Genomic DNA, 26,489 nt, shown 5'->3' on the forward strand with positions numbered 1-26,489 from the left:
CCAATCCCAGCACCCTATAAGTGCCAGTTTCCTGGTATTCAGTTTGTTGGATTGAAAGATTTATAAGGAACTAGAATGGATGCTGTCTCTCAGCTGTCCAGCTCAAAAGCTAGAGCTCTACTACCTGAGCCACAGTACCACTTCCATTTTCTTGGTGATTTATTGGAGATAAGAGTCTCATGGACTTTCCTACCTGGGCTGGTTTTGAACCATGATCCTCAGATCTCAGCCTCCTGAGTAGCTAAGATTATAGGCATGAGCCACTAGCACCCGTCTTATTATATTATTTTTTTTAAAGAATTCCATCGTTTGTTTAATACATTTGTGTGCACTTGCATACAGCCCTAGATGTGTTTATTTGTACATTTATAAATTATTTCTAGACTCCACATATGAGTAAGAACACGTATCCTTTGTGTCTTGGACTGACTGACTTCTAGAATAAATTTTGATCAGGTCCATCCAAATAAATGCAAATCAAGTAGATTTATCTATAATTAGTATCTATTTATAGGAAGATAAAAATGTACTTATTTCTTCCTTATATCACAGACATATGGGCTCTTTCAAGTTTTGATCTAGTATAAGTGTTTCCATAGGCATTTATTTGCATATGAATCTCATCATAGACGTTAATTCTCATATCTTTTAGATAAACATCTAGCTATGTACTCTAGACTGATAATATTCATATATACACATACATATTCAAGACATATATACATATAAACACACATACACAGAGATCAAGGAGCTGTGGCACACACCAATAATTCTAGCTACTCAACAGTTCTGAGATCTAAGGATTGTCTGTCAAACAATCTTGGCATCCAAGTCCTTGAGGCTCTTCATCTTTAACCAACCAAAAGCCTAAGTGAGTTGGTAGAGCACCAGCCTTGAGAAAAACCCCAACAAGGGAGGAGGCAGGGCAAAGTCCTGAGTTAAAGCCTCAATAGTTGTGCTCACACACACGCACACACATGTAAGTTTATTTAATTTAAATGTTTTACATCTTTTATACATATTATTAATTGGTTGTCTTCCTTGTAAGAAATCTTTATATCACATGAATATCTTTTATCAGCTACTTATTTAATCTGTTTTTATTGTCTTTTTCTTATTTTTCCCTTAATTTTTATGAATACATATTTAGATTTATGATGTGTGACTTACTTCTCTATATCTAGCACATATACTTTAGGCCTGTAAATGTCCATAATGAACACTATTATGTTGCTTGATACTCTTCAAAATGTTTTACAGGTTTGACTCTTGCAGTCTTCAAATAATTTCTGAGTTAATTTTTTAACGATACCAGGCAAGCATCTCATTCAGCTAGGGATCAGGTAACAAAATTCAGTCAACCAGGTGGCTTAACTGGTACCCTTCATATCTCACATGTCTGGAGAATGGGAAGAGCAAGAAAGAGTTGCTAATACAATCTCTCGAAGCATCTTCTTCTAGCTGTGAGATGTCATCCTCCTTCATACTCACATAGCGACTTGCTGAAAAGCAGATCTTGTCTTTCGTTCTTTACTATTTCAATATTAAACCAACCAGCAGAGCTCCATCCTCAAACATTATTGAACCTAGTTTACTCAATATTTTTACCTGCCCAAACCTGGGTCATAAGATTTCACATATGAACTGAAGCACCAGACCAGTCTACCAAATGAAGAGCTCATATTTATTTGATTTTCATATGGATATTTATATAAATATTTACCAAGCATTATTTGTAAAGATTAATATTCCAACCTCATTTAATTTTTTGACACTTTTTTGGCCAATGCCTATTTCTGAACTTGTTTCTTCCCTGCACTTGATACAGAAATGGCCAAACATCATTCTGTTGGAACAATAATTTGTGTGTTAAATCAGCCCAGTATATAATTTAAGATTAACTTTTCATTACTTTGAAATTTTTTTGAATAATATTGAATACTACTAATTTTGTATATTTCTTCAATAATGATGTCTAGATTTAGCATAACAATTTTAAAAGAATTTATGGTTTTGAGTTTGAAAGTTAAGAACAAAAATAAAGAACACACATATATACAACATAGTGATTTATTCAGGCATAATGAAAAAAATTGTTATTTGCAGGAAAAGGAGCTGAATTTGAGATTATCCTATTATATGTTGTGAGACAATCTCTCAAAGACAAATGTCACATTTTCTTTCATGAAAAGGAACGTTTAAAAGCCTTAATAGATTCATTAGACAGTTTTCACTGTTTGCATTTATCAGCTTATAAAAAGGTTCTGTTTGGTTTTGAGTGTGTGTGTGTGTGTGTGTGTGTGTGTGTGTGTGTGTGTGTGTGTCTGCCTCGCTCCCCTGGGGCTTAAACTCAGGGTCTCGATGCTGTCTCTGAAGTATTCTTTTGTTAGTTTTTCTTTATTTTGACTCATAACTAGGGCTTTACACTTTGCACCAAAGTTTCACTTAGAGTGTTTAGGTGATCAAGTGGAGAAAAGAGTATCATGAACTTTCCTATTAGGCTAGCGTCAAGCTGTGATCCTAAGTTCTCAGCGTCCTGAGTAGCTAGGATCACAAGCCTGAGCCAGCAGTGCATGGCTGAAAAGAAACTTTTTAGAATAAAAAAGATGAAGAAAAATGAAGAAACCTTAGGTGAACTATGGCTCAGTAAACAAAATTAAATATCTGAGCTGCTTTCAAGAGGAATTTCAGACTATCTAAGCATTAGGAAGCCTACTTCAGAAATAATAACAGATTTCCTCCTAAACTACAGAAAGATACAGGCATTCAAGAACCAAAAGGTGAAATGACACCAGTCAGATTGAATTCAGGAAAGTTTCCATATTGCAGTCAGTTAAAGCATGTTAAAAAGAAAATTGTAAAGAAGCAAATAGCTCATAAGCTTTTACTAATTCACCATACAGCAGACTTCCCAGCAGAAATCTTACAGTAGAATTTAATGAGGTTTTACAGTACTGAAGAAAAATTCAAAAAGAAATTGCCAGTGAAGACTACAGACATTGAAAAACAACTTTTATAAGACACAAAAATATTCCCAGAACAACAAAGATGAAAGGATTTATCTCCACTAGTAACATGTTATTTTACTCATGTATAGAATCTAAACCAATGTATATTTTGTACAAATTGAGAATATAATGATACTTACAGGAGCCTAAGAATAATAAAGGTGGTGGATGTATGGAACAAAATTGATACATACATAGGAAGTATGGTTCATTGTGATAAATTTATCGAGTATTCTACTGCAGCGTAGAGTGATTATAAATAACCATTACATACCCTTCACTTTAAAAGTTAGAAAAAGTGGGGCTGGGAAGGTGGCTCGGTGGTAGAGTGCTAGCCTTGAGCTGAAGAGCTGAGGGACAGCACCCAGGCCCAGAGTTCAGGTCCCACGACCGGACCCAAAAATTTTTTTAAAAAATTCACTTATTTTCCTGCCCAAGATGGATTCTAATAATGATCATCAAATCGCAGCTTAATGAGTTGGTAGGATTACAGGCAGGAGCCAACTGCATCCAGCAAAAGTCAACATTAAAAATAACATATTTGTTATTATTAAGTAGTTGTCCATAAGGGATTTCAATACCAGAAATTAAGTTGAGTATAATGTATCTTGATTAATGTCACCCTCTTCTTAAGTAAAGTGAATTGAAAGGAATATGTAAAAACTCATTTTACAAGACCAGTATGAGCCATATACCAAAGCCAGTCAAACAAGAGACATAAATATCCTGGATTTTTTTTTAAAAAAAGAGGAAAACCTCAGCAAAATACTAACAAAATAAGTGTCAAAATACAGTAGTAGCAGGTCATTCAATATGGTCAACCTAGATTTGTCAGAGATGCGGGGAGCTATCAATAGACACAAAGAAGTGTTATAAACTCCATGGAGAGAGAGAAGGACAAAAAACACATAGTTGTCACAACAGAGACAGAGCATTGGACAAAAATCATCATCTTTTCATGATAATATCTCAAAAAATAGATATAAAGGGAATACAGTTCAATGAGAAAAAGTCCATATTGGACAAGGTCACAGCTAATTTAAGGAGGCTGAAAGCTTTTTCTTTTTCTTTTCTTTTCTCTTCTTTTCTCTCTTCTTCTTTTCTTTTCTTTTCTTTTCTTTATTCTGAGAACAGGAACAAGATAAAGTCTCCACTGATGTACCTTCAATTCAACATAATACTGGTTGTCCTACCTTATGCTTTAAGTCAGGAGAAAATAAATAAAAATAAACAAAAATCAAGCTATAAAATAACAAAGAACTGTTTAATATACAGCTGAGAAGGTGAAATCATAAGCATATCTTTAGTCATTGGTTATTTGTGTTCTGCTCTCATCACTATTAAAATTTTAAGGTGAGAAACGCTGAGCATTGTAGTATATGACTGAAATAATGCACTGTAGAAGTTGAGGCAGGAAGATACAAAGTCTAAAGTCAGCTTGGGCCTTGGACCAACAACAGTGTTACTAATGTCACAATTATTTCCATAATTTATAATATGTGTAGTATGCCATTTTGTTTTAGATCATGGAGAATATTATAGCATAACTGTATTTATTATATATGTGTATATCTTTTGACCCTAAAACAAAAGTTTCTGCCTTAGTCTTTTAAAATAATATAAAATTATAATGTATATCGAAGTGTTATTGTTGCTAATGTTTTATCATCATCATCATCATCATCAATCACCTTGGTAATTTTGAGACAGACAGTTGTTATGTAGTCTAAGCTGACCTCATTATAATTCTCATGTCTTAGCATCTTGTATAAAAGATTATGTACCACCATGCTCCAATTTTAAACAATTGTAATGATAAATCACAGATGTGTAAGACTTAATAATTTATTGAAATTATAATTATTCTTCTAAAATTACATGAAAGGACCTGCTAAGGATTCTTATTTCAAAGCATAACATTATATATTTTTTTGGCCCATGTCTTGACTAATACTTTTTTCTGGGTTCTTAATTTTAAGAAATATGAATTTGGGTTTCAATTTTCTTTTGGAGACAAGCAAGCATCCAACTATAGTACCTATCTCACAGTTGCACTCAATATACTTACTAGACTCAATCAGCCCACACATACCTATTACACCTCTAACCACAGCGCAATCTTGCTGACATCCTTGTCCTCTGAGGATGTATCCTCTTCTTCCTTCTAGCATTGTATTCAGTTGAATTAACACTTGATTCAGTTGATGCAAATGTGTAAGCACTTTCAAAAGTAAAAAGTAGAGAGAGGAATAAAAAAATCAGTTCTTTAGATACTGATAATCAGAACTTTGTCTCTTAACATTAAAAAATAAATTATATGAAGTATAAAATCATGAGTCACAATTAAAGTCTGTACCAATTGTATTTTGTAAAAATACACATATTATAGAAATCATTAGGTGTGTGTAAATTTTTTCCTGCATACTACTCAATAATATATATTGATAAACCTAAAAATCTAAGAAGGTTTTCATTTTGATTGTCATGCATGAATGAATTCAGGAATATTTTGCTTAATTAAGTTATTAATAAGTCATTTGGTTTCATTGTTACGTCTATAGCTTTCCTGATCCCAGAATACTGGGTTTTATTTCTGTTGCATGGTGATCCCATTCTATTTGCAGGATTTATCACAATGCATCTGAGAACACACCTTCTCAATTCTTATTTCTCATAGACTAAGGACGGGGTGTTTCATGTCCCATTTGTTCTCTTGTTAAACATTTGTTTTGGGTGGTTTCTATTCATGCTTCATATATTGCTCATTCTTTTCTCATATTTCTTTTTGACATGGAAACTGTGGTTATTAATACTGTCAGAGCTATCATTTGGTTTCATTTTTAACCATTAATCACCTCCAGATGAGCAGTTTTTAACTATTCTTTTTATTCACTAGCTTCCATTGGCAAATCATTCCTATTTTAGCCCAAGTGAATACTCAGAGAACATTTACTACAGTAAATTCATTATTCTGTTTCAAATTATTCATTGGATTACAATTTCTACTTTCTACTTGTGCTGAATTTGAGATATTATGTGCTCTGAAGCTTCATGTCATCACCATATAGTAAAACAAATACTCAAAGTTATTTTGATCTATTAGAAACATTTTTTCTAAAACTAGAGGAAAAGGCATATCCTGACTTATGAAATGATAACTCCTCTGTACACACATTAATAATAACAATAAAATTATATATTACTAAAGTAGGGTAGAAGGTCATAAGCAAAAATAAATGAAAATTTTGTTCACTTTAACTATAATTATGCATTGAAAACTGGGAAAAATGTTCCATAGTTTTGTGAAATTTTTATTTATCCAAAGTATTTGTATACCTTAGTGGTTTGATACAAAATTTATTGAAATACCGTATCTATAGAAATGTATATACCATAACTCTGAAACTCTGACTTTGTCTCACTAAGTTAGTACAGGTGTTTAAGAAAGTCCTAAATCAATAAATATACCTCCACTAGTAATACAGCAGCTCCTGTATGCCACCATCCTGTTGAGTTTCTTTTTCCCCCAAATAACTTGCTAAATTCACAGGAACTGATATTTTCCAGTTCTTAAATGTGATGAATTGTTAGTTGGCTTTGAATTCCTACACCTAGTGTTATATTCCTGAATGGAATATACATCTTGCTCATAATGACCAAATTTCACTGTGTAGCTATTCAATTCCAGAAGAAGCCAAGAGAGTCACAAAAGCCACTGATTCTTAATGCTTTTTTCCCATTCATTTCAGGATATAGAATATTGGTACAAACTTACTATTATTGATTGGGTTCTGAACAAAGCAAACAGAAAAATTCCATATGGCATTCTTTTTAATGAGAGGTTACTTGTAGTGAGGCTATACCAGCTATGGCTATACCAGTTATTTGGGGGAAGATGGTTGAGGCCTTGTTCTCAGTGTGCCTGTAACACAGTCCTTTTTTATTTCCACATTTAGTTATCTGTTTGCTTCATTCAGTTTGATTGAAAATGGATTATATCTGGGTCTCTCTAGCTCAAAAAGATCACAGGAGGTGTGGTCCTCACTTCAGGACAATATATGAAAGTATAATGTGTGTATGTATATATCTCTCTAAATGTATATCATATCAATCTGTGTAGATTCTACATATAAGACAAAGCATATCATATTTGCCCCTCTGAATCTGGTTTCCTTTGATTAACATAATGATCTCAATTTTAATTGATTTTCCTGAAAATCACATAATTTCCTTCTTTAGAGCTGAATGATACTCCATTGTATATTGTTTCCCTGTTTATTAGCATATATTATGGATGCAAATGGGCTTAATTATGCTACTTTCTCTCATGTGTCCAGGGTAACCTGATCAAATCCACTCTCTATCATTGTCCTTCATAATTTGCCCATTTTAACAAGTTTCAATGTTCTGTTTGCATACATGTATATAAAGTATTTTGACTATATTCATCTTTCTTCACCTACTCTTACCTACATCCTTCTTTCCCCATCTACTGGCACCCACCAACCAACAGAGCCCATCTTTTATTCCTCTCATTCATCCATTCATCAGTTGTAGGACATCTAGGCTGCTTCTGTAGCTGAGAAATGATGAAAAGCACTATACTAATCATGGGTTGTTCAAGTTTGTTTTATGCATGCTAACTTACATCTTATCAAATAAAGATCCAGACCAGAGGTCAACAAATTTATCTCAGAACTTAACAACGCCATGGATAAAATGCCCTGAACAGACATCTTTAGAGTATTTCACCCAACTGCAGAAGATTACACATTCTTCTGGTCATCAATGGAACTTTCTACAGAACAGATCATGTGTTAGGCCATAAAAATCTTTAAAAATCCTAGAACCTTTTAGATATTTCAAAGTCAGTGATTTAAAAAAAATGTTTATGGCTATAAATGCCTAGATAAGAAAATCACCAACCACAAACAACCACACATGCACCTTAAGTCGAGAACTCAACCTAATAGTTTATTTGAAGCTATTTGGGCATTGGTCTGTTCATATGTGAAAATGGAACTAAGAAACTTGGGAGGATGCGTAGGGAAGGAGAGATAGGGTTGAACTATTGCAGGGTAACATTAGTCAACAGATATTGTAGTCATAAACTGACATGTTAATTGAGAACTTATTGTATAACCATCTAAACACAATACAAAATGAACATGCCAATCCCCAAATGAGTAGTCGGAAAGAAATAATTAAATATTAGGGAAGAAATCAATTAAATGGAGATCAAATAAGAATGAATTAATCAACAAAACAGTCCATCTTCTAAAAGATCTGCAAGGTTGACAAATGTTAAGCTGAACTAAGCAAAAGAAAAACAAAGAGAACCCTTTGCCCTCGTTGTCTACTGGAATAGCCATAGTATTTGAAATATATTGGATGAGTTTACCTATTGGATTTTTTTTCAATTTAGATTTAAAAGTTAGGGAAAACCTTCCATATTTTGAACCATGTACCATATGAATAACATAAGAGTATATTATATCTTTCCTTCAGTGGATAAAAAAATAGGAGATTATGTAAAAAATGAAATACTATTAAGTCATTTTTTAACTAAAAGAGACCATTATGATGATTATGGGCAAAATAGTTTTGCAAGTGCCAGAAGTCTCCCATTTAGGAACACAGAAAATTATTTGAAAAATTAGAAGACTGCTTTAAAAAAATGGAAACTGTCATGAAAGAAGAGTCTCAATCTTATCAGTACAAGAGGAGTAAGAACCAAAGGGAAATGAAAATCACTCTGCTTGGTCTGTCATTCATTGCTATGGCAACAAGGAAACCCAAATGGATTGCAGCTAACAGCAAAAAATTACTTTTTGCTTGTATTTACAGAAGTTTCACTGGTCAGCTGCAACTGCTCTAGTTGTTCTACATATAATCTCATTCTAGGACTCAAGATGAAGGAATAGGCAAACCTCTCCAATACATTTTGCTTAGATCTAGTGTATAAGCCTGTTCACAGTCAATTAGCCAAATAAGATTGGTGCTCATGCCCAGACCGACTACAGCTGCCAAGCACACTCTACTGACTGCAAGGACAATTTGGGAGAATATGATGTGAAGAATAAGACTCTCCTAAAATCCAGATTAGGAAAAAGGCATACCGCTGCATTTTGTGTTTTACATTGAGGATATAAATAATCTTTCTAAAGAATTGAAATGTAAAACTACATTCTTGATTTATTCATAAAACATACTTTCGTGTACTGATTGAATTGTATCACAAAGACAGTGCAAATTCCAAGCCCAGCAAAACAGACTGAGCTGAAAATCAAGCACATGTTGAAGTGTAGGAAAGAGCACACATTAAAATTCGATCAAATAAGTCATGCACACTGAAAGAACACATGGGTAAAGAACATTCTTACCATCAGGAAAATAAGAAAGGAGTAGTTGGTTTTGAGTTTTTTTTTTAATTTAATTTAATTTTATTTGTGAACATACTCTACAGAGGAGTTACAATTACATGGACAGGATAATGCGTACATTTCTTACCAAGCATTGCAGCCTCTTCCTTTGTTTACCCTTCACATCCCTTCCCAGCCTCCCCCCTCCCCCATCCCAATCCTATTCCTTCCACCCCTCCTCCCCCCCCCCCCGGACCGACGTTGAAAAGCTCGTTTTGGACATGACAACTTGTACTTCTCATTGCTGCAACAGGTCCACCTGTATCTTATAGAACTGGTTTTTCCCCATCTCCTCCACAAGTTATACTGACATCAAATATAGTGAAAGCAGGGGTTATACTGTGGGGGAGGGACATACAAAGCAATAAAGAGATAATCTTATAAATGCATTAGAAAGACATGCATGAAAGAAAAAAAAAACATTAAAATACACATCTAAGGGTTCATTTTCCTGACATCACATTATCTGACCTTTTCCGCTTGACTCATACATATACTAGATATTACAAATAAGGGAAACCATGGGACCTATGTTTCTTTGGGCCTGGCTTACTTCACTTTATATGTAAGTTGCTTGTGGCTAGGTCAGTGATTCTACATCCTACATTCTTTGATTAATATTTACATTTTTTAACCCAGAGCTCAAATTAAAAAAAGACAAAAAACTCAAAACCAGGAAATGGAAAACTTGGTTTTGAGTTTTTTGTCTTTTTTTTTTTTTATTTGAGCTTTGGGTTAAAAAATGTAAAATATTAATCCATCAATGTAGGATGTAGAATCACTGACCTAGCCACAAGCAACTTACACACACACACACACACACACACACACACACACACACACACACACACACACATATATATATATATCCTATACATTCTACATATCTATACATCCTTTGCTTTACTGAAGTTTTAACATATTTTGGTTGGGTTATAACAAGACGTCCATTGGATGGCCATGATAGAAGGTGGACGTTTACAGCCATGTCTTAAAGTTTCCTTCAACAAAACCAAAAATATTTTCAAGAGCTTTTCCACTAATAAGAAATCAGCCATCATGACAGACAGTAACAAAAACATGGAATATTAGATTTTCAAGGCCTTCACACTTAACAATATTAAAAAGATGTAATCAGGTATTTAAGAATGACAACGAAATGATAAAACTTTGACATTTTGTATTATTTAAATAATACAAACCTCTGAAATCAAATTATTTATTCCAACAGTTAAGATAAATTTATAAACTGATAGGAAACATTTCTACAAATATCTACACATATGTAGTTATACATATATTTATAAATGCTTGATTACACATTCATATTGTATGCACAAGTTGTATTTCTTTAAATCTTTCCTGGCTTCTCTAATAGATTTACATGAAATTTCATAAGAACCTGGCCAAAATTTTCACAAAGTTTCTACAATATTACTATCACAATGCATGTATATTTTTTTTCATTTTAAAACTCAGGTATAAGCATTCCAAACATTCCTCAGTTTTCATTCCTCAGTTTCGATCTTTTGAAATTATTAGAATATTCAATATTGGCTCTTCGAATGCATGGGCCCTGATGAATCTCTTCAGGTTACTATTTTATCAATATAAACAATAGATTTTTAATTACTAATAGTTGTTTCATAGACAGTGATACCACTACTCTCAAAATGACCTACTAATGAAGAAAGACTGATTGTCTTCTGAACCTGTACATGAAGTTCATAAAAAGTAAATAGATAAAAAGGAGGAGGCTACAATGCTTGATAAGAAATGTACTCATTATCTTGCCCATGTAATTATAATCCCTCTGTACAGTACTTTCACAATAAAAAATGACAAAAAAGTAAACAGATAGGTGACTGGCTTCCATATTTGACGAACGGAGTATAGATTGAATGAAAGAAAAAACAAATCAAATAAATTATTATTAAATATTATTCTTAAAATGCAATACGATAACCTATATTAAAAATAAAAGTGTAAAAATATGTAAATGAGAAAGACATATTTATATGTTTTGAGCAATGAAAACAATAGATGTGATAAATTATTTGAAGAGACAATGGAGAATTTATTGAAGAAGAGAAAGAACACTAGATTCCATAAAAATCTTGAAGTTTAGGGAAAGAAATTTTTATTGAAGATACTATTGGACACATGCTAATATACAGAATTCAAAAATAAGGGAATTTGCTTAATTGAAGAATAAGGCAATTCTAGTTATAGTAGATTATTGTGGTTTTTCCTTCTTTCACCTCCTCCTCTTCCTCCTCTACTTCCTCCTCCTCCTCTTTCTCCATCTTTTCTTTCATTGTGATAATGTCTTTCCCTTGCACTCTACCACTTGAAACAAGTCAGTAGTACTTTTGTTTAATTTTGTCTATTAGATAGTATCACTACCTTTGAAATACTCAGTCTCCAGTCATAATCATCCTTTTCCCTTCTGAGTAGTTGTCATTACAGACATGTATGACTATGCATGGCTATTTAAAAATGTATAAATAGGTAGTTAAATTTGAGACTCCTTTCTGAAAGGAATGCAAATTACTCAAGAAATAAGAGCAAAAATTGAAAATGCTTTTGCATCAAATTAAACAACTTCTGGATGTCAAAAGAACTAAGTATTAGAATTTAAGGAAAATTTATAAAATGGAAGAAAATGTTTTCTAGTTATTTCTAGTTATTTTAAAAAATCTCAAAAAAATTGAAAACTGAATAAAAGAATCCAGTTTGTAGCTGGACAAAATAAATGACCAGACAATTCTCAGTGAAGCACATGTGGCCAATAAACTGAAAAAAAATACTCAACATCCCTTGTCATAAAGAAATTGAAATGATAAAGATATTCCATCTCACTACAATCAGAATGGCAATCATTAAGAAAACAGGCAGCACTAATGTGAGGTGAATAAAATATAAATCAGTGCAGCCACTGTGAAAGCCAGTATGGACAGTCGTCAAAAGACTGAAACTGCCACATATCTTGCCATAAAACTCCTAGGTATGTATCCAAAAGAATATAAGTAAGCATTCAATAGAGACACACCTGCACACTCATGTTTATATTAGTAATATTCAGAATAGCCCAACAAAAGAATCAGAGTATGTGTCTATCAGGAAACAAATAAATAAGATAGATGATAGACGGATAGATAAAAAAGTAATATACTGGTTAAATAATGATCTTGATTGAATCTTTCTACAACATATGCATATATCACTTAATATACATATTTTTTTATTTGTCAACTAAAATTAACAAATATATAATGAGGAAATTGTATAGAAATTCAGAATTAAGCTGAGCCATATGTACTGAATAAGTAGCCACACTGCATCAAGAGCATTTAAGAAATGAGAAAAAAGGGAATATTTGGAGACAACACATGTTTTCATGAAGGAGACAAGGGAGAACAATGAATAAAAGAATGAGAGAGAGAGAGAGAGAGAGAGAGAGAGAGAGAGAGAGAGAGAGAGAGAGAGAGAGAGAGAGAGAGAGAGAGAGAGAGAGAGAAATTAGAACAGAGAGCGAGCACCAGAGAGAGATGGAAGGGAAGGATTTTCCACTTGTTAAAATTCTCAGCTTTTATCTCCATTTTTAAGTATCCCAGTTGTTCAGGAAATATAAGAAATACATATTCAGAAATGAAAATACCGACCAAAAGAGAAATATAAACAACCTGTTGAAAATTCTTTCCCTTGTCCTTAGTCAACTAGACTATAATTACAACATCTGAGTAAAGCATTTTCTCCTCAGTGGATATTTTTAAAAGAAACAAAAATTATAGGATTCATACAAAGATAATATTTTAAAGTGCTAGAGATTTCCACAAAACAAATAACAGCTGATAATGGGATGAAAACTGAGAAGACCTTACAACATACCTGAAACAAGCTTTGCCACTGTGGACAAAGTGCAAGCCTACTGAGAAAGGCACACGAAAGAAAAGGGATGGGCAAACAGAAAACATAGTTATATAACTTAGAAAATGACAGATATTAATGAAAAAATTCAGAAATGAAGCTCAAACCAGGAAAGAGAAAAATAGCAATCTAACACACTAGGATACTAAAGAAAAGGATAATGATAAAGTAATGAAAGACAAAGTTTCACCTTGGTTTTAGAAGGCATAAAGAAAATCCAAAAAATAGAACAATAAAATCTCCTGAATTTATAAAAAAATATAGAAATATATACTAAATGTTTACAGTATATCAGAGGAAAATTTACCAACTGCACTCAGCAATGAAGAATCTTGCATTTAACCATCTCATTTTTTTAGACCATAACAACCACATAGTGATAAGCAAGTAGAGGGAAAAGAAGATAATCTGTTGTGATCTCAAGCTAAATTCTGTCAGGTGTAGCTGGCAATGCAGTCTGGTTTCAGGAAATATTCCCTCCGGAAACATGTGCTACTAAAGGATACATAAAATATCTGCTTATTATAATTATACATTTATTTTATAACATTATACTTATACAAGCATAAAATATATGCAGTCTAAGAGAGCTCCATTATTTCAAGTAATACATAGTGTTATATTGCTTATGGCTTATTATTGCTTATTGAGAATTAGTACTATGGGAAATATCCACACATGTATCTGTTCCCTAAAGGTGCGGTAAGGAAGTAAAATAGAAACTCTGATTACAGAAATTGGGCTGGGTCTGTAGCTCAGTGTACTTAACATGCCTAAGGCTATTGATTCTACTTACTACACCAAATCAGATGGATGTTAGATAGAAAAGCAGATAGAGAAGGACAGACAGACAGTCAGATTGATGGGTGATAGATTTTTTTTCACAATTTTGGGGGCTACAAAAGTAAAGATTTTTAAGTTATTAAGTTATTAGTTCTTGCCTAAGACAGATATCAAGAGAAACACTCTCTCAGGTTTACAAACTTTTTCCTGAGCAGATGAACTTCATGTAACTAGTGTCAGCTCAATTAGAGCTGCCAATTAGAGATTTTTGGCACATAAAGGGGTTGAGATTTAAACTATCTCCCACATTTTATAACATTATCTTTTTACTATTACAGAGGACTGGTGAGTTTTTGTCCCTTACAAGGTAGATAGTCATGGACATTAGGCATGCTTACGAACTCTTTTTATGACCTCCCGGCTCTGACCAGTTTTTGAAGGGCCACACACAAATGACTCTAGGATCTGACATTTCTGTCATCCAAGCAGTGGCTTACTGCCTCTGGATGCTCCTCCATTGCTTTCGTCCCAGGAGTGTCTTCTCCACAGTGGATAAATGCCTCATTGGCATTTTCCTTAGCTAGTTGCTGGACTCGGGGCCTGAGCACTGTCCCTCAGCTCTACAGCTTAAGGCTAGCACTCTGCCACTTTGAGTCCCAGACTCAGGGCTTGAATACTGTCCCCTAACTCTTCAGTCCAGGGCTAGTACTCTCCCACTGTGAGTCTCCAGCTTGGGGCTTGAGTACTGTCCCCTGACTCTTTAGTCCAGGGCTAGTACTTTGCTGGCTGAAAAAAGGTGACAGTCTCACAGGGACCTTTTTCTGCCCGGGCTGGCTTTGAACCAGTTTGCAGATCAGTGAGTCTTATAAAAGGCCACTTTACTCCAATTAAAAGCAACAAGGTGGTCAACATAGAATTAGCTTTTAAGCATGCTCTTACTTGAAACTTATTAAGAGTCAAAGTTACATCTGACAAACTTTTAAGAATCCTCTGTGCTTTGCTCTGGTCTTGCTGGAAACTTAAAAAACCTATAAGAGCAAACTAGAATAGCAATTATTTTGGTAATCCTAATTTTTCCTTTGTGCACATTGAGGCCAATGTCAAGAACAATTTTACATTTAAACTTTATATCCAAAAATCCATTCCTAATTTTTTAAAACCTCTTATTAATCACCTTTAATATTCTAACTTTAGTTTTCATTTGCATTTTGAAAAGATCCCTTGAAATCTTGAGGCCAAGTGTTACTCATTGCCTCTTGGTTGCTTGTTTAAAAACAGACACACATTAAAAATTTTAAACTCAAATGACAATTTTTCCTTAATGAGAAAATAACAATAATCATAACTGAACCAAAAAACTAGACTTAGCGTCTTTATGACTTTTAAAAATATCCTAATTGTAAAACATTAAAAACAAGTCACATTATACAAATAAATTTTAACCCTTTTTAAGGCCTTCCTAATTTTATTGTTAACACATCCAAGGGAAAGTTTTAGCAATACTAATCTGATCATCACATCACTCATTTTAACCATCATGTTTTCAGTGTCTACCTGCAGGGAAAAGAGAGAGAACAAAGATGGGCCACTCAGCCCCTTCTATGGAATGGGCACACACTCAATCTGACTCTTTAGGGTTAGATGAACTGCGTTTGGGCCAGCTTGCCTCATCATGCGTGGACTCCTCCCAGGGCCTGTCCCACCTTTCATGACCAGCTGAACTGCACTTCTGCTTGTTCACCCCTCACCCCTAAAGGTCTTCTGTTGGTGTCTAAGTTTTTCCCCGTCTCTTCTCTTGGTTCTTGGATGAAATACACAGTTTTAGACAGACAGAACAGATAACATCTTTGACAGTGTTAAACTAACCTTTACATTTAAATTCCTAATATTTATCCCCAAATTTTAGCCAAGGGAATTAAATCCCAAACTGCCAATGCATTTTCGTTAAGCCAGATAACTTGATTACAGTATAAACAGTCTTATGCATTTTAAAACATTCTTTTAAATACCAGATTTTCTAATTTGCAAGTTAAAGAATCTTTAAAAAGCCATTTAAAACAATGTGAAGATTTTTTAAAATCTTTGGTAATGTCCAAACCTCATAACCTTTTGAATTTTTAAATTAAAATTCACCCAATTGTTACAGCATGCTGACAATTTTTATCTTTGAACATGTTCACAGACACACACAAAACACTCACACAGATCTTAAAGCGCGCAAAATTCAAAATCAGTCGTACGTACACCTTTTAAAGTTTTCAAACAAAAATTTAAGACAGTATTTCTTTTAAACTAGGTACCTTTGTTGGGCCTCATTTTCCCAGAGCTTGCTTATTAGCAAGGCAATTCACTAATTAGTCTTTTGAATCTCGGTGCTGTTCTCATTCAGCAAGCTGAATCCAGAGTCTGCTGATTGAGCCTGCCACACTCACCCAAATCTTCCCTACCTCAGAAAACATAAAACGAACACACACACTAAACAAGACAAACAAGTGGCCACAAAGGCAAAATCAGGTCTCAGTGAATGGGGCGACATCTCACCACTTATCAGGGGACTCGAACCCCCTCTACCCCATCTCGAGGACAGCCCCACCCAGGGGTCCAGGGGACGACTCCCACTGGCCCCGTTGGCAGTCTTATAGCACGTCTGCCAAGACTCTCCACCAGCCCCAAGACCACACCTGCAGGCTTTCACGATTCCTGAAATATGAAAGTGGCACCACCAAAAATTCACCGATTGGTTCCTTCGGCAATCTGATCAGGCGTCTGGGTGGGCTCGGGGGGCAACACCACTTGGGGGCTAACACCTGCCTTAAGCAAACGCCATCTATGGCTCCAAGAAATGTGCATGGCTTTTTGTCATAAATTCCTAGCATTGGGGCTAAAATGGATCATGAGTCAAGTTGCAAAACTGAGATGGAGTGTTAAATAAAAATGGAGTTGCTTAGGTTTCTTAAAACATTATATTTATTCCCTAGGGCCTTACTGCCCCAGCCTCCGGGAACCAAGGATTAGTTTGTAACACAAAATCATAAGTATAAGTTAATACAGCAATTTTCCAATCATAATCAAATTGTATCAAATGATCTAATTGTTTCTTATTCTCTTGGGGAGGGGCTGAGAGGTTGCCCCTCTGTCTGTTTTTTGTTTCCTCTTGAGGAGGAGTTCCGTCTTTATGGAACTTAGATTTACATTCACTTTTCCAATGGTTCCCTTTTTCCTGGGGGAACCAAGGATTAGTTTGTTCTCCCACTGCTGCTTTGGAGGCTTTAGTGCCTCGTGCTTTTAGCATATGTTTTAAAATAGAGACAAACTATCCTTATTCTTAGAAGATGAACTCCCCCTAATTTACTCGCTATCTTTCCCAGCCACAACTGAGGGGCCTGCAGCACCCCAACGAGTCTCAGACTAACTATTCCAGGTGAAAAGAAAAGAGAAAAATGCTTACCTCCCAAGGTTCCTCCACTGAAGAGACTGCTTCATGCCCTGCTTCGGGCCCCACGTTGGGCGCCACCTGCTGCGGACCGGGTTCTGTTGGGATGACAGAGGACACCTAGGGGAGGAACCTGGAATAGGATGGGGAGATGGCAAACAGACAACTCACACACAAGAGGAGTGGATGCTGACTGCTGAGTGTGATTTAATGCAGAGAATAACAAACTTTTGTAACAGAAGTCTTCATGAGAAAGGGCAAAAGGTTACACAATCTTGCTGCATGGCTTCATTTTTGGGTGGTCACCAGCTGATCACCTGATAGGCACTTGTTTCCAGCTTATCTCAAAGAAATACAACCATTACGATGTTTGTCACCAATTAACCATTACCTATCTTTATAGAGGCCTTAACTTTCCCATAAGATCTTTCCTGTTTCTTCTTTAATAGCAAACTACAAGGAGACCTAGATCTAGCAAGTCTCTTAGTAAATAAAAGAGAGTAGCAGGAAATTCTTTCTCCTAAATAATTATTTCAGCAATTGCCATACATTCTTTCTGTTCTAGCTGAGCCTACAGCTTCTTGCAAATCCCTTACAAACAATTCCTTCTGCTGAAGTGACTTCGTAAAACCCCCAATACTTTTACATTTACTTATGACTTGTCTATTAGCCTCCATTAGAGGGGTTTCAGGGTAGCACTTAACTCTGGTGAGTTAGTCATGTTTTTAAGACACTCATCAGATTTTGGAGTTGTCAACACTCTTAAGAAAGAGCTTTGAATAAGGGAATGTTGACAATGAGTAACTACAAAGAGCAGTAGAAACAGTAAAAGATTAATAGGCACTCTTACACAGTGAAGAAAAGAAAAGCAAGAACAGAAAAACATCTTTCCCAGGGGTTTGCCAGCCTTTCCAGGAGTAGGCCTCTTAGAAGCCCTATTCTCCGAGGTAGACTTCGGTGAAGTGCCAATACTCAGAGATAGGTCTCTGTAAAGCCCCATTCTCTGAGGTAGACTTCGGTGAAGTCCCAGTAATCAGAGATAGGTCTCTGAAGCCCCTTTCTCAGGTCTGAAAGATGCTTTCCCATGCTAAGCAGACTCCACTGGAGTAGGCGTGGCAGAGAATACTTTTAAATTTAAGAAGTCTAAGACTGTTTTCAGGCAAGCTTCATTTCTTAAAGTGGGTGGTAAATTTTAAAATTCTCATTAATTTTTCTGTAGCCAAGTTCTTTCTAAATAAGAAGTAAAGCATATAAAGGATTTCTTAAAAGAAAACAAAGCAGGCACATTTATTTAGAAAGAAAAAAAGCAGGCACATTTCATTTTAAATTTTAATAAAGCCAGAACATTTTGTTTCTGAAGTTCATAGCTAAAATACAGTGCTTGGGATTAAAAGTATCAGTAGCAAATGTGAGCAACAGTAAAGGACATATGTCTATAATACCTGTCAGGAGGTGGAGATGTGAGGATCTCAGCTCAAAGCCAACCTATACATAAATGTCTATGAGACTCATCTCCAATGAACCAGCAAAAAGCCATAAGTGGTTTTCCTTATTTGCAATAACAAGTGTATGTCTGAGACAACCAGAAAAGGTCATATAAGATGATGTTAAGCAAAATGAATGCCAAGATAAGGACACAATTGTTTTATTTTCTTGTTGCTATTGCTTCTAACATATTTATAAGGTAACATGTGATTTTTTTGTTGCTTTGTATGTTCCTCCTCCATGGTATAACCCCTGTTTTCACTGCATTTGATGTTGGTATAATTTGGGGAGGGGAAGGGGAAAAACAAATTTTTTATATAGGGATACAGGTGGACCCATTGCAACAATGAGATGTATAAGATGCTATGTGGAAAAACGAACTTTACAGTTTAGGTGGGGGGAACGGGAGAGTGTAGTTGTGGAAGTGGGAGGGAAGGGATGGTAGGGAAAAACAAAAGAGGTAACAACAATGCTTGATAAGAAATGTACTCATTACTTTGCTCATGTAACTGTAACTCCTCCTCTGTACAGTACTCTCCCAATAAAAATACTAACTAAAAAAAAAGCCAGAAGTGGATCGGTGTCTCAAGTGAAAGATTATCTCTCTTGACTAAAGAAGCAAAAGTACAGTGCTTAGGTCCTAATTCAATCCCGAGTACCTGCACACACACACACACACACACACTCACACACACATCTCTAAACAATGTGACATAGAATATGAGTCAAACAATGTCACATAGAATATGAGTCAAATTTTACATGATTTGTGAGTCTATGGGTTGAGGGTATCTTGGATTCATTTGTAGGCTTTGCACATATTCTGCAGAGAAAGCCAATGGAACCTTTGTTCAAGGTATGTTTTTGCTCTCATCCTATAGTATTTTATGCAGAAAAATATCTGTACTAGATTCCAGTGCCCTGCATCTTGTATATACATTTTTTTCTAATTTGCGGAGGGGAAGGGAAATAATAAAATGCTAAAGTAAGGAAAGAGCTTGACCCATTGTAACAATGAGGTGTACAAGACACTATGTAAAAAATGACCTTTACAACTTTGGAAGTGAGAGGGAAGAGTTGTGGAATTGGGGAGGGAAGGGATGGTAGGGGAAAAAACAAAGGATTGGGTAATAATACAGGATAGGAAATGTACTCACTACCTTACTTATTTAACTGTAACCCCTCAGTACAATATTCTTACAATAAAAACATATAAAAAGAATATCTTGGTAGCTATTCTAAAATTGTCCAAGCTTACTGCATTGTTTGTGGGTGTGTAAACTTGTTCAACCACTTTGGAAAGCAGTATGGAGGTTCCTCAAAAGACTTCATATAGAGCTCCCTATGAGCCAGCAATCCCACTTTTGGGCATTTACCCAAATGTTCACAAACAAGACCACACTAAAGCAACCAGCACAACTATGTTTATTGCAACATTATTTACCATAGGTAAGACATGGAACCAAACCAGATGCCCCTCAGTAGATGAATGGATCAAGAAAATGTGGTATATATACACAATGGAATTCTATGCCTCCATCAGAAAGAATGACATTGCCCCATTTGTTAGGAAATGGAAAGGCTTGGAAAAAATTATATTAAGTGAAGTAAGCCAAGCCCAAAGAAACATAGGTCCTATGGTTTCCCTTATTTGCAATAATTAGTATATGTCTTAGTCAAGCAGAAACGGTCAGATAAGTTGAAATTAGGCAAAATGGACGTCAAGGTAAGGACTCAAGTGGTTTTTCTTTCTTGCTATCATTTCTAACGTATTTATAAAATGATTGTTTTTGTTGGTTGTGGGGCCTGAACTCTGGGCCTGGGCATTGTCTCTGAGCTCTTCAGCTCAAGGCTAGCGCTCTACTAATTGAGCCACAGTGCCACTTCCAGCTTTCTCTGTTTATGTAGTACTGAGAAATTGAACCCAGGGCTTCCTGCATGCAAGGCAAGCACTCTACCACTGAGCCACCTTTCCAGCCCATGGGTAATATTTTTTGTTCTTGTTGTTTTTGTTGTTGTTGCTTTGTGTGTCCCTCCCCCACAGTATAACCCCAGTTTTCACAGTAGTTGATGTTGGTATAATTTGTGGAGGGGAGGGGGAAAGACAAATTGTTTAAATAGGGATATAGGTGGATGCATTACAACAAAGAAATATACAAGATGCTTTGTTGAGAAATGAACTTTACAACTGGGGGGAGGGGGAGATAGGAGGGCAGGGATAGGAAGGGGAAACAAAGGAGGAGGCAACAATGCTTGATAAGAAATGCCCTCATTACCTTGCTCATGTAATTGTAACCCCTCTGTATGGTATTTTCACAATAATAAAACTTATTAATAAAAAATAAATAAAACTCTCCAAGCCACAAATAATTTTTAAAAAAATATCTCTATGGAAACCTAAACATCTTTTTAATCCTGTCACAAGTCCTCTAAACTGAATGATGTATTTTATATGTTACTCTGATACCCCTACATAGATTTTATTGTCCTAAGGAAACTGTCTTTAGCAGAGAGTCTATTGATTGATATTTTGTGTGCCAACTTCCCAAAATTTGTTCTGCTCTCATATCCAATTAAAAATTTCTCATCTTCATCTTCCTTTTTGAAAAGTGAACACTTGTCATTTAGATAAGAATCAATACATGAGTGCATTCACCAGATATTCAAACTGTCATCTCAGTTGTCAGGAATAATAGAGTTCATTCAATATACTCATTTATTCTGGATCAAACTCTTTGATATATTCTCATGGCATTGATAACAAAACCAAACATCAATATACATGACTTTATGTCATCTCATGTTCGCTCTGGAATGTTTAGAAAATTTTCTCTTAAATGTACAGCCACAGAGTAGCTATATTTAGTTCATTAATAAATTATTTTATTTACTAATCTAGTTATTTCAGTAATGGGGCTTGAACTCAGGGATTCAGTGTTATTTTTCCTTAGAGCTTATGCTCAGGACAAGTGCTTTACCATTGCAGCCACATCTCTACTTCCTGCTTTTCATTGTTGTTACTGTTGTGTAATTGAAGATAAGAGTCTTACAGACTTACTTGCCTGTGTGGAAATTGAGTCATGATCTGAGATATCAGCATCCTGAGCAGCTAGGACTACAGGTATGAGCCACCAGTGCCCAGTTTCATACTTAGTTTATTTTAAATTAGATTTACTCAGAAAGGCATCTAAGCAAAAATGCTATTTTTAATATTTTAAGATCCTAACTACCTCCAGAGTCCTCTCCTCATCGTTGATGGACTCTTTTATCCAGGGATGACAATTATATGGGTCCTTATAAGAAATTTATGACAACATGTGAAAAGAAACAAATTTGTAATTTTATACTGGAAAGGCAGAGTCTAATTTGCAGGCTTAAACATGGTGCATACTCTCCAACTGTAAACTTGTGAAAATTATAGACAAGGATGATCAAGAATGGCCAAAAGCTAGGATTCTAACCAGTGAATTCGAGGAGAGTAACCAGGGCAAATACAAGGCTTCATGGTTCAAATTTGATAATGAGACTCTAAGGTGAGCAATGGACAATCAGCCTCATCTAAAAGACTAACTGGGAGTGGGATTCTGGAGACGAAAGTTGTTGGTCATGAGCTTTTCCAGCCTAATAGGGATTGAGATTTGTTTACACATGATCTCTCCAGAAGAGGTCACTAATACCAAGATTGTGTATTCATTGAATTGTGTTACACTAAATAATGCCATTTCATCAAAAGTGATTAGAATTACCAAGATCATCTTGGAAGACATTTAAGATGATTCCTTTCTTTGTTCCTTCTGAAGAACTTTGATGGATGAATGTGGGAAGAAAAAGGACAAAATTCACTCACTTTTGAGGCTGGGAAGGTGACTCAGAGTGGTAGAGTGCTTGCCTGGAATGCATGAGGCCCTGGGTTGGATTCCTCAGCACCACATAAACAGTTAAAAAAAAAAAAAGTACAGAAGTGGTGCTGTGGCTCTAGTGGTAGTGTTCTAGCCTTGAGCTGAAGACCTCAGTGATAGTAACCAGGCCTAGAGTTCAAGCCCCACGACTGAAAAAGAAAAAAAAAATATCACTTTTTTTTGTTATTGTTCTTGTATCGCCCAACATGTTTTCTTCTCATAATAATTTTGTTGAATAAGGGATTCTAAACTTGTCTGTTTCTGTTTTAGTTTTGCTCTATTTTGTTATGTCTTTCTTCCATACTTTAAAGATTCTCTTCCATTTAATTGTTGCTTGCAAAAATTTAGAAGATTTTGATAAAGTCTTTATCTTTGTCCCTCTGAAGTAAGGCTGCACTGTGTGTGATTTTCTTTCTTTTTTTTAAATTTAATTTAATTTTACTGTAAAGGTGATGCACAGAGGCTTTATAGATCCATAAATAAGATAGTAAGTTCATTTCTTAGGCAGCTTGTCAGTGGATTCTACTCAACACCAGTAAGAACTGACAAAGAGTAGAAATCTTCATCCTGCAGATTGCAGACCAGGGACTTCCAAGGAACCAAGACTCTGGCTTGAGTAGAACACTGACATCCTCACTCCTTCTCACAGACCACGGTGGGAAGGCAGCTCCTCTCCGACCACTGGAGAAGATCTCCATCTTTGATACTGACAAAGCCAGAAGAGCAGCTAGCTCCAACCTAGGCCTTGGAATAATACAATTGGAGCCATTAGAAGGTCACAGGAACCTGACCTAACCTGCCAGGCTCAGCTCCACCCAGGGGAAAGTCACCCAGCCCAGGCAGAGCAGGCTCCACCACCAGAGGAATGACTTTCTTCACTGTGTAAACAGAGCCAGTGGCTGCTCCTCCCTACAGCAGCCTAGACAAACATCTGAAACTCAGTAAACATAAACCCGGAGAATGGATCCACACTGGGCTCTGTGTGTCTCAGGAACTAGCCTCTAAGGGAAAGGCTACTATTTGCTGAAAATTCTCAACCCTACCCAGAACCTAGCCTCAACACAGCATCTCCAAATGAGAGGAAACAGCCATCTCCCTCTTTTGTGATACTCAAAGCAGATATCCCTGCATTCTCTCAGACAACAAGCCCGGTAACACGAGAACACTGAAAAACACACTGTTGAGTCAACAGTGCGCCATAGAAGAGATTAGTAAGGAAATTCAAATGTTCCTGACATTCAACAAAAATGAACACACAAATTAGCAGCTCCTCTGGGACACAGCAAAGGCAGTATTCAGAGGCAAAACTTATCTCTGAGTTCCTACATCAACAAATTGAGATATCTGAAACCAATAATTTAATGAGATATCTGAACCTCCTTGAAAAGAACAGCAAGCTAAACCCCAATCCGGCAGATGAAAAGAAATAGTTAAAATTAAATCTGAATTAAATGAATTAGGATCCAAAAAAACCATATAATCAACAAAACAAAGAACTGGTTCTTCCAAAAAATTAACAAAATTGACAGACCTTTAGCAAATTTTATCAGAGAAAGAAGAGAACACACCCAAATAAACAAACTCAGAGATGAGAATTAGAAACATCACCACAGAAACAACCAAGATCCAGAAATTATAAGGGAATTTTTCTCAAACCTTTATAATAATAAGTTTGAGAACTTGGAAGAAATAGAAGATTTCCTAGCAAAGATCGACATGCCAAAACTAAACCAAGATGAGTTAAGCCAACTTAAGAGGCCTATATCAAGCACTGAAATAGAAGCAGCAATAAGAGACCTCCTATCTAAGAAAAGCCCAGGACTGGATGGATTTACAGCAGAATTCTACAAGGCCTTCAAAGCAGAACTCACACCAATACTCCTCCAACTCTTCACTGAAATTGAAAGAGAAAGTTCACTACCAAGCACATTCTATGAAGCCATGATAGCTCTCATCCCCAAACCAGGCAGGGACTCATAAAAGAAAAAGAACTATAGATTCATTTCATGATGAACAAAATTCTGGCCAATCTCCTTCAATAATTCATCCAAAAAATCATACACCACAATCAAACACAATTCATTTCAGGGATGCAAAGCTGGTTCAATAAATGTGAATGAATTAATGTAATTCATTACATCAACAAAAGCAAGGAAAAGAACCATATGATTATCTCAGTAGATGCAGAAAAGGCATTTGGCAAGATCCAACACACCTTTATGATGAAGATTCTGGAAAAACTACGAATCCAGGGAACATTCCTCAATACAATAAAGGCTGTATATGACAAACCTAAAGCCAGCATTATACTCAGTGGTGAAAAACCAACATCATTTCCTATAAACTCAGGAATGAGACAAGGATGTTCACTCTCTCCACTTCTCTTCAATTTAGTATTAGAATGCCTAGCAACAGCAACAAGATGTAAACATAAAAGGGATCCAAATAGGGAAACCTGAAGTAAAACTCTCCCTCTTTGCAGATGACCTGATCTTGTATTTAAAGAATCCCATGGACTCCACTCCCAAATTACTCAAGCTGAATCAAAAATGGCAGAGGAGCAGGGTATACAATTAACCCTCAAAAATCAATGACTTATCTGTAAGACAACAATGAGAAAAGTGTAGCTGAAATCAGGAAAACAACTCCATTCATAATACCCCACCAAAAATAAAATACCTAGGAATTAACTTAACCAAAGAAGTGAACGACCACTATGATGAAAACTTTAAAAACCTGAAAAAGGAAATCAAAAAAGTACTTAGAAAGTGGAAAAACCTCAAATGCTCCTGAATTGGAAGGATCAACATCGTGAAAATGGCAATACTTCCCAAGGCTATCTACAAATTCAATGCGATACTTATTATATTCCAACCTCATTCATCAAGGAAATAGAAGAGGCAATCCAAAAATTCATAGGGTACAATGAAGTACCCCGAATAGCAAGAATGATCCTTAACAGAAAGAACAGTGCTGGAGGAATGTCAATACCAAATTTCAAACTCTACTACAAAGCCATAGTAATAAAAACAGCTTGGTACTGGCACAAGAACAGACCATAAGACCAATGGAATAGAACTGAAAACCCAGAAATGAAACCACATACCTATAGCCATCAAATCTTCCACAAGGGAGCCTCTTCAGTAAATGATGCTGGCAAAATTGGTTAATCCCGTGAAGAAAACTAAAGCTAGATCCTTATATATCACCCTGCACCAGACTCAACTCCAAATGGATCAAAGAACTAGAGTCAAAGCAGGCACTCAGAAAACATTACAGGACAGAATAGGATAAATCCTACCTCTCTTTGGCATAGGCCGAATTTTTTTTATTGTGAGAATACCATACAGAGGAGTTACAATCATAAGGTCAAGATAACGAGTACATTTCTTATCAAGCATTGTTCCCTCCTCTTTGTTTCCCCTTCCCATTCCTTCCCATACTCCACCGACCTCCCCCATCTGATCCTCCCCTCCATCCCCTAACAAAGTTGTTCTTTGTTTTTCTGAAATAATGACTTGTACAT

Source organism: Dipodomys merriami, unplaced genomic scaffold (assembly GCF_024711535.1).
Source record: "Dipodomys merriami isolate MVZ:Mamm:240054 unplaced genomic scaffold, mDipMer1.0.p SCAF_546, whole genome shotgun sequence".
Lineage (NCBI taxonomy): Eukaryota > Metazoa > Chordata > Mammalia > Rodentia > Heteromyidae > Dipodomys > Dipodomys merriami.